This window comes from Lathyrus oleraceus, chromosome 2, assembly GCF_024323335.1.
Source record: "Lathyrus oleraceus cultivar Zhongwan6 chromosome 2, CAAS_Psat_ZW6_1.0, whole genome shotgun sequence".
NCBI classification, from domain to species: domain Eukaryota; kingdom Viridiplantae; phylum Streptophyta; class Magnoliopsida; order Fabales; family Fabaceae; genus Lathyrus; species Lathyrus oleraceus.
Genome location: NC_066580.1, coordinates 216,172,753 through 216,182,742, shown reverse-complemented (window position 1 = coordinate 216,182,742; position 9,990 = coordinate 216,172,753). Strand labels below are relative to the sequence as shown.

General features: G+C 38.7%; 1 non-coding gene across 1 annotated transcript; it reads left to right on the top strand.

Annotated features, from left to right (window-relative positions):
• The first annotated feature begins 9,446 nt into the window (after window positions 1-9,446).
• On the top strand, window positions 9,447-9,553 carry LOC127124182 (small nucleolar RNA R71). Its single transcript, XR_007803809.1, has one exon. It is a non-coding gene; the product is annotated as a small nucleolar RNA R71 (small nucleolar RNA).
• The last annotated feature ends 437 nt before the right edge of the window (window positions 9,554-9,990 follow it).

Here is a 9,990-nt window from a genome sequence, read left to right as displayed (position 1 = left end):
ATCAACAACTACCGTTACAACCTCAGATAACCCCACCTTATGCAAACCAGTTCGAGTCATGCTATTATAGCTAGCCTAGTTCTTTTACTTTTGTTTCACCCGTTTTCATTCTAGCGAAATCACATTAAGCCCTTTATCTTTTCGCGCACATAGTGGAGTAACCGGTTAGCGATTCTGATTCTCTTTTTAGCTGGAAGTTCTGGTACATAAGTTGGATAACTTCGTTATTTAGTCCATTGCAAATTGCGGGGGATCGGACCGTAGTCCGCCCTACCAAGTTCAGCACCAGATACCTGCTGAACCAACTCATAATGGATCTTTCATATTGTGCTTTTGTAGGGTCCGCAACCTTTGGATTAAATGATCTGGTAAGGATCACCTAACTTAATTAGTGTATTTCCTATATATATATATATATTATATATATATATATATATATATAATATATATATTATATATATATATATATATATATATATATATATATATATATATATATATATATATATATATATAATATATATATATATATATATATATATAATATATATATATATATTAATATATATATATATATATATATATATATATATATATATATATATATATATATATATATATATATATATATATATTCATCGGCTCTCCACGTAGTTTGCTATTAAGATGGTGCCGACTTCTCGTATAAACTACTCGGGGTTACTATAAGACTAAAAGTACAAGGAATTGATATAATAGGTACTTATCCCGATCTAACATGTTGAGATTTTTAGAGCGTTGAGGTGGTAATAATTTTGTCTTGATTTCACTCAAGTTTTATAAAATGAGCAACCTTTATACTTATCGAGTGTGTTAAGTGTTAAATTTGTTTGTTATGGCTCAAGAAAATTTAGGGGAATAGATAATGCAAAATTTTCATACTAGGGACTCGACTTAAAATAAATATATTATATTTTTTTTTGTTTTTTTTTTGTAAAAGGGAAATAACAATGAAATGGAAAATAACATACTTGAAAGAGGAATGTTGGAAGAGAAATAATCATAACGGAAACAAAGTCCCCCCCCCCCCCACACACACACTTAAATGAAACATTGTCCCCAATGTTTTAAAGAAAAGCGAAAAGAAAGGAAAATTAAATAAATATGTTCAATTCTGCCTGCGTCCTCTTGTTCTCGGACCCGGTGAGCGTTGACGTACTTCCAAGTCATCAAACATGTTGAGCAAGTCAGTGAACCGCTGGTCGGTTATTGCATTCCTCGCTTCCTGTTGATGTTGCATCTGGCGCATCAGTTGCATCACTTCAAGATTTTGCGCCTGCACAACATCAATATCATCCATGATGTCATCATTAGTTGATGGCCTTCTTCTTCGACGACGTCGGGAGGATTGACCAGTTGCATTATCGGAAGGGTTAAGCGGGGCTGACTGTTGTTCAAGACCGTGATCACCTTGCTCCATTTCCTCAAACTCGTCTGGGGGCGGGTTTGCTTGTGTAGGCTCGGTAGGTTCGGGAGCATTCAGATCGTAGATGAATCGGTCGGGGTTTGTGACATCTGTGAGGGCAATGTTGGGCAAAACAACGCTTGGGCTTCTTGGTTATTCACCATAAGATAATACCTTCCGCCTATCCTATTTTTGATTAAGCGGCTGGAGCGACAATAGCTTATATCCATAAATAGGGGTGGCAGAGATTGTAAATTTTGAAGTCGGTCCCCTAGATTCAGACCAAGTGCTATGGTGGTTATTAATCCTCCAATCACAAAAGGTTGGTGGCCTCTAGCACATAGGGTGCGGATATGGTGAAATAAGAAAGAGGCGGCGTTTACCTTTGTAGTCATTTCAAAGACGCAGTGGAGGAAGAATAATTCCTTCGCGTTGACTTTGTTGTTGTTGGGTCGACCAAAAATGGTGTTTTGCAGGATGCGGATAAAATACCAGATGGTTGGGTTATGTATGTGTGAAGCAAGTAGTACATCCCAGTTGTTGGTTTCCACACCGGATATTTTTCTAAAGAGGTCGAAGGCGTTTATGTGCCACTGTGAGTTCGGAGGGATTATTGGGTGGACTTGGCCTTCTACAGGGAAGTGTAGCATGGCACTCAATTGGTTCTAGGATAGTGAGTACTCGGTGTTGAACATGCGGAAATTTGCGGTACTGGTTAAGTACCCGTCTTCACCGGTTGGAGTGGTGTATGAATAAGAACTTAAAAATTCTAAGGTGAGTGATGGGTAGGTAGGTTGATTGTGTGTGCAAAGAAAGGTTAAATCAGCAAGTTGAAGCATCCATTGCACACCTTGAAGTAATCATAATTCTTGTAAATAATTTAAATCAGGATATCTGGTAGAGACGACACCTCGTTGTTGAAACCGATCGAACTGCTCCCGTTGATAATTATCATCTTCGGATCGGAAGATAATATTTCCGAACTGTTGGTTTTCCGCCATATTGATAGGTGGGTTGAAAGAAGGAAAGAGGATGCAAATGTATTTGTATAGAGTGGTTTGTTGGAATGATGTGGTTTAGGGAGAAATGGAGTGTAGGTATTTATAGGAAAAGTTTTTGGAAGATTGGAAGAGGAGTGGGTGAGAGAAAAATAAATGTGGAGGAATGTGAGTGGGATGGAGTAAAGAGGTGAATGAATGGGGAAAATAAAAAGGTGGGGGGGTAACGGTCGTGTCCCCAACGGTCACCAACGTTCACCTATTCTGAAGCTGTCACGCTCGTGACGGAAGGTGTTACGGGCGTCACATGCACTTGCGTGACGACCGTGATGGCTTGTGTGACGCTCGTCACACCAGTCAGCTTGCAACGGTCACTTACGTGAGTGCTTCATAATTTGTTATTATTATTTTATTATTTTTATTTTGTTGTTGTTATGTTTATTATATTTTGCTATTGTTATATTTTTGAACTGCCATGCATGCTACTCTGCTACACACCATAGTGTATAAATATTTTTTTTCTCTAATAGGCTATGTAAGCAGCATACAGTAAATATCATTATTGATAATTGTAGATATTGCATAAATCAAAATAAAATAAAATTTAACCAATAATGCAATAGCTTCATAAAATAAACATAATGTAACATTTGAAGGTAAAAGAAAACATGGAAAAATAAATACTAAGATTAAAACAATGTTAAACGAAACTATAGATTTCCTAAAACTAAAATTAATTAACTAAAAACTTCTAGCCACTTGCAGGATCTCTGGCCGGAGGGGCAAAGGAATTGACACGGTGTAGCAACTCATGAAATTGATTTGTCATACTACTCATGTATCCCAGAAATTCATGTCCCATATTAGTTAACTCTTTTCTGATGGCATCTTGTTCTGACATCAAGGCTTGAATGGCGGTGTTATAATCAGTTCCGGGCATATGATGTCTAAGATCAGGTATTGCCGATTCTGCGGTCAGGATAGGATGAGGTGGAGAGGCAACATCATGGTAACCTGTAGGTGTCCGTGGATCAGACTCAGCATAAGGAATCTGGTCGTCACAAATCTCATAGTCTTGGATGGATTCAATAGATCTAACAGGGGAAGGTATTCCATTCAGGTTGTAGAGCCAATTGTTTCGGTTATGGACACTAGTCATCGGACTAGGCATGGTGAATAGGTAGAAAGCTTGGTTATTAATTATTAGTTCAAACTCTTCAGGTCCAAGGTTTCCTATAAACATAGTGTTGAAGAGGAAAGGTATATTCATAGGCTCAATGCCACATAAAGGGTTCAAATCAAGCATGGGTTGGCGCAATCAAATAGCATTAGCAATCATGGTTATCAGTCCTCCTATTAGGATCGGTGCACGGTCAGCTTGAATAAGGCGGTCGAAACTCACCAACATATAGGTGGCACCATTCACTGGACGGTACTGAGAAACACAAAATATTATGAAGAGTTCATCACGTGATACTGTGGTGATGTTTGATTTCTTCCCAAAAAGAGTGTGTGCTAGGATCTTGTCGAAATAACGAAAAGTTGGGTTATGTATGTTTCCAGAAAGAAACTCATGTTCCTCAGGGTCGTCATTACCCGTCAAACTTCCCCAAAAATGTTCAAGCTCTCTATATTCAAAAAGGTCTTCTTGGCTCATGGTGAATGTATCAAAAGAGGTAGGGAACCCTAAAAGATTAGTAAAGTCTTGAATGTTAAATTGATACTCCATATTGAACATCCTGAACTGAATGAAACCTCGGCTTATTCCTTTTCCATGGTTTGGTAGATAAATCAGGGAGCTAAGGAATTCTAGAGTTAGCCTCCGGTAAGTAACAAATTGTCTTCAAATAGGTGTGGTTTCCCACCCTATTTGACTCAGCAGATACAGGACACTCTCTCTTAGTCCAAGGGCAGTCATTGCCCAATCATCAGCATAGAAACTTGGGTGCATCTCTCTCTCTGCTAGTTCTTCGAATTTTTGTCTCTGAGCTTTCCCTCTGAATTTGATACCCATACGATCAATTTGTCCCATCAGGTTAGTGTTAACTAAAGAAAAGAAAAACAAGAATTTAGTCAGGATTTGGCCAGATGCCGAAAGAAGAAAAGAAGAAAAGTTTTATAAAATAAAATAAATGAAGAATGAATACTAAATAAAATCAAAAGAATAATCAAAGAAAAGATAGTAAAAATTTGTGGGTTGTCTCCCACGAAGCGCTTTGTTTAAATGTCGCAAGCTCGACATAAAACTAGTAAATGTTAATCTATAGATTTAGGAGACAATACGTCTAATTTCAGGACTTGCGAGTCTTCATTGTTTTCATCATAGTGATAATGTTTCAGACGCTGCCCGTTTACGATAAATGTTTCCATAGATTTTCCCTTAATTTCCACAGCTCCACTAGCGAAAACATTAGTGACTTGGAAAGGGCCTGACCATCTAGAGCGTAGTTTTCCTGGGAATAACTTAAGTCTAGAGTTAAACAATAGGACTACATCGCCTTGTTTGAAAGTTTTCCTTGATATGCGCTTATCATGCCATTTTTTCGTTCTTTCCTTGTAGATTCTGGCATTTTCGTATGCGTCTTGTCTAAGTTCTTCTAATTCGTTTATATCAAGGATTCGCTTTTCACCGGCGGCCTTATAGTTTAAATTTAAATTTTTAATAGCCCAATAGGCCTTATGTTCTAACTCTACCGGGAGGTGGCAAGATTTACCATAAATAAGCCTAAATGGGGTTGTTCCTATGGGAGTTTTGTAAGCGGTTCGATATGCCCATAAAGCTTCGGGTAATTTTGATGACCAGTCTTTCCTTGAGGTAGCGACTGTTTTTTCCAATATCTGTTTAATTTCTCTGTTAGACACTTCCACTTGTCCACTGGTTTGAGGATGGTAAGGTGTTGCTACTCGATGTTTTACGCCATACTTAAACAATAATTGAGTATCCTAGATATGAAATGCAATCCACCATCACTGACGACTATTCTTGGGACACCAAATCTTGGAAAGATTATATTCTTAAAGAGTCTAGTTACTACTCGTGCGTCGTTTGTTGGAGAAGCTATAGCTTCAATCCATTTTGATACGTAGTCAACTGCTACGAGTATGTACTTGTTACCGAAAGAAGGTGGAAAAGGTCCCATGAAATCTATTCCCCATACATCAAAAATCTCTACTTCCAAAATGCCCTTTTGTGGCATCTCGTCACGTCTAGATATGTTTCCTGTGCGTTGACATCTATCACATTTCTTGACAGCAGCATGCACATCCTTCCATATGTTTGGCCAATAAAGACCGGCTTGTAGGATTTTAGAGCAGGTCTTGGATGTACTTGCGTGTCCACCATAAGGAGCGGAATGACAATGTTGGATTATACTTTCTATCTCTTCTTCAGGTATACACCGACGGAAAATACCATCGGGACCTCTTTTGAAAAGTAAAGGGTCGTCCCAATAATAATGTTTCATGTCATGGAAGAATCGTTTCTTTTGCTGGTAGGATAAATCAAGTGGAACTATTCCGACGGCTAAATAATTGACAAAGTCGGTGTACCATGGTGTAACGCATACAACCAAGGTGGTCTCTACCTGTTCATCAGCTCTATTTTCTTCCAAATTAACTATAAGTTTATCGTACGAGAAGTCATCATTGATTGATGTTCTTTCCGGTTCCAGATTTTCAAGTCTAGAAAGGTGATCTGCTACTACGTTTTCAGTTCCTTTTTTATCTTTGATTTCCAAATCAAATTCTTGTAACAACAAGATCCACCTTAGGAGTCTAGGTTTAGCATCCTTTTTTGTTAAGAGGTACTTAATGGCAGCGTGGTCAGTGTAAACGATTATTTTAGCTCCGACCAAGTAAGAACGAAATTTATCTAGTGCAAACACTACTGCTAAAAGTTCTTTCTCGGTTGTGGCGTAATTCATCTGTGCTTCATCTAGAGTTCTACTTGCATAATATATGACGTGAAGTTTTTTATCCTTTCGTTGTCCTAAAACTGCGCCTACGGCGTAGTCACTTGCGTCACACATTATTTCGAATGGTTCATTCCAATCCGGGGTCTGCATTACGGGCGCAGAGATCAATGCTTGTTTAAGTGTTTGAAATGCTTCTAAGCATTTATTGTCGAAGATGAATTCAACATCTTTCATTAATAGTCCGGTTAAAGGTTTAGTTATTTTAGAGAAATCTTTAATGAATCGTCGATAAAAACCGGCATGTCCTAAGAAGCTTCGTACTTCTCTCACAGTTTTCGGAGGTTGAAGGTTTTCGATTACTTCTATTTTGGCTTTGTCTACTTCAATTCCTCTATTTGATATGATGTGTCCTAAAATAATTCCTTCTTGTACCATAAAGTGACATTTTCCCAATTAAGTACTAGGTTTACTTTTACATATCGTTCTAGAACTCTTTCTAGGTTTTCAAGACATTCTTCGAAACTTTGCCCGCATACGGAAAAGTCATCCATAAAGACTTCCATGATGTTTTCGAGAAAATCGGCGAATATTTCCATCATACACCTTTGGAAGGTTGCAGGAGCATTGCACAAGCCAAACGGCATTCGTCGATAAGCGAAGGTACCAAAAGGACATGTGAACGTTGTCTTTTCTTGGTCATCAGGATGAATTGGTATTTGAAAGAAGCCTGAGTAACCGTCCAGATAGCAGAAATGAGAATGCTTTGCTAATCGTTCTAACATCTGGTCTATGAATTGTAAAGGAAAATGATCTTTTCGGGTTGCTTTGTTTAGTTTCCTATAGTCAATGCACATTCTCCATCCCGATTCGATTCGTTTGGTTATAGTTTCTCCTTTTTCATTTTCGATAACTGTTATACCTCCTTTCTTTGGTACTACGTGTACAGGACTAACCCATTTGCTATGAGATATAGGATATATGATACCTGCCTCTAATAACTTCGTTACCTCCTTCTTCACTACCTCACTCAGGATCGGGTTTAATCTCCTCTGATGTTCCCTGGAAGTTTTACAGTCTTCTTCTAGCATGATGCGATGCATACAAATAGAAGGACTTATCCCTTTAAGATTTGTGATGTTGTATCCTAGTGCGGTTGGATATTTTCTTAAGATATGTAGGAGTTTTTCGGTTTCGAGTTTTCCTAGGTCTGCATTAACTATCACTGGTCGTTCAAGTTCTGAGTCTAGGAATTCATATCTCAGATTTTTGGGAATTGTTTTCAGGTCGAGGTTTGGTTTCTTAAGGCATTGCGTAGGATCCGGTGTTATTGCTAAACATTGGTTTAGTCTGTCTTCTGCGCGATAGTCAGACAATTTGTCATTTTCTAACTCTGTTTCTTTTATGCATTCGTCGATGATATCCATGAAGTAACATGTGTCATCTATTGCAGGTGCTTTCAAAAATTTGGAAAGAATGAACTCAATTTTCTCTTCTCCTACTTCGAAAGTGAGTCGTCCTTGTTTTACGTCTGTGATAGCACCGGCGGTTGCTAAGAATGGTCTTCCCAGTATAATGGGTGTAACTTCATCCTCTCTTATGTCCATAATTATAAAATCGGTTGGGATGTAGAATTGACCTATGCGCACGGGAACGTTTTCAAGAATTCCTACGGGATATCTAACGGAATGATCTGCTAATTGCACAGACATTTTAGTTGGTCTTAATTCTCCCATTTCAAGTCTTTTGCATATGGGCAAGGGCATAACACTGATACCGGCTCCTAAATCGCATAGAGCTTTGTCTATGACAAATTTTCCTATGTGATAGGGTATCGAGAAACTACCAGGATCTTTAAGTTTAGGAGGCATATTCTAGATTATAGCGCTACATTCAGCAGTGAGTGTAACGGTTTCGCTATCCTCAAGTTTCCTTTTATTAGAAAGAATTTCTTTTAAGAACTTAGCATATGAGGGCATCTGTGTAATAGCTTCTGTAAAAGGAATTGTGACGTTTAATTGTTTCAGTAGGTCAACAAATTTTTTAAATTGGCCCGCGTCTTTGGTTTTAATAACCCTTTGAGGATAAGGGATAGGTGGTTTATAAGGCGGTGGAGGTACATAAGGTTCTTTATTTTCTACGGTTTCCTTATTACTCTCTTCCTTTTCCTTAGGTTTATTTTCTTCCTCAGTTGACTTTTTAGAGTTTTGGTTTTCAATTCTTGGATCAGATGGTCCTTCTACCTCTGTTCCACTTCTCAATATAATTGCATGAGCGTGGCTTTTCGGGTTAGGTTGGGGTTGTCCAGGAAATGTACCAGTTGGGGCAGAAGTAGGCACTTGTTGTTGAGCTACTTGTGAGATTTGTGTTTCCAGCATTTTGTTATGGGTAGCCAGGGCATCTACTTTACTTGCTAGTTGTTTAATTTGTTCGTTAGTGTGTACATTCTGGTTTAAGAAATCTTTATTGGTTTGCTGTTGAGAAGCTATGAAGTTCTCCATCATGATTTCCAAGTTGGATTTCCTAGGAACGTTATTGTTAGGTATAGATGGGGTCGGCTTTTGATATCCAGGAGGTATAGCTGGAGCTTGATTGGGAGCCTGTCCTGGTGCGTATAAAGCATTGTTACTCTTATATGAAAAATTAGGATGGTTCTTCCAGTTTGAGTTATAGGTATGCGAGTAAGGATTTCCTTGAGCATAGTTCACTTGCTCTGCTTGGATTCCTGTTAGGAGTTGACAATCTGTAGGAGTGTGACCTTGGATTCCACAGACTTCGCAATTTTGAGTTACGGCAATCACGGTGGCTGGAGGTGATACATTTAAACTTTCAATTTTCTGGGCAAGAGCATCCACTTTTGCATTAACATGATCAAGGCTACTTATCTCGTACATGCCAGTTTTCGTTTGAGGTTTTTCTACCATTGTTCTGTCGCTTCCCCACTGATAGTGGTTTTGGGCCATGCTTTCGATAAGTTGATAAGCGTCAGCGTAAGGTTTATCCATAAGCGCACCACCTGCGGCGGCGTATATCGTTAATCTTGTGTTGTATAAGAGACCATTATAGAAGGTATGGATTACTAACCAGTCCTCTAAACCATGGTGTGGACAAAGTCTCATCATGTCTTTGTATCTTTCCCAGGCTTCGAAAAGAGACTCGTTATCTTTCTGTTTAAATCCATTTATCTGGGCTCTCAACATAGTTGTTTTGCTTGGAGGAAAATATCGGGCAAGAAAGACTTTCTTCAACTCATTCCATGTGGTGACTGAGTTGAAAGGAAGAGACTGAAGCCATCTTCTAGCTTTATCCCTTAACGAGAAAGGAAAGAGACGAAGTCGAATTGCCTCTGAAGTGACACCATTAGCTTTAACAGTATCAGCGTATTGGACAAATACGGATAAATGAAGGTTTGGATCCTCGGTAGGATTTCCAGAGAATTGATTCTGTTGCACTGCTTGTAACAGCGAAGGTTTAAGTTCGAAGTTGTTTGCTTCGATTGCGGGTGGAGCAATACTCGAATGCGGCTCATCTTGCGATGGAGCGGCGTAGTCTCGAAGAGCACGAGCTGGTTCTGCCATCTCGGGTATCGGCGAAGGAAGAAGATTTTTGAGATCAGGAATTTCGATTGGAGGAAGAT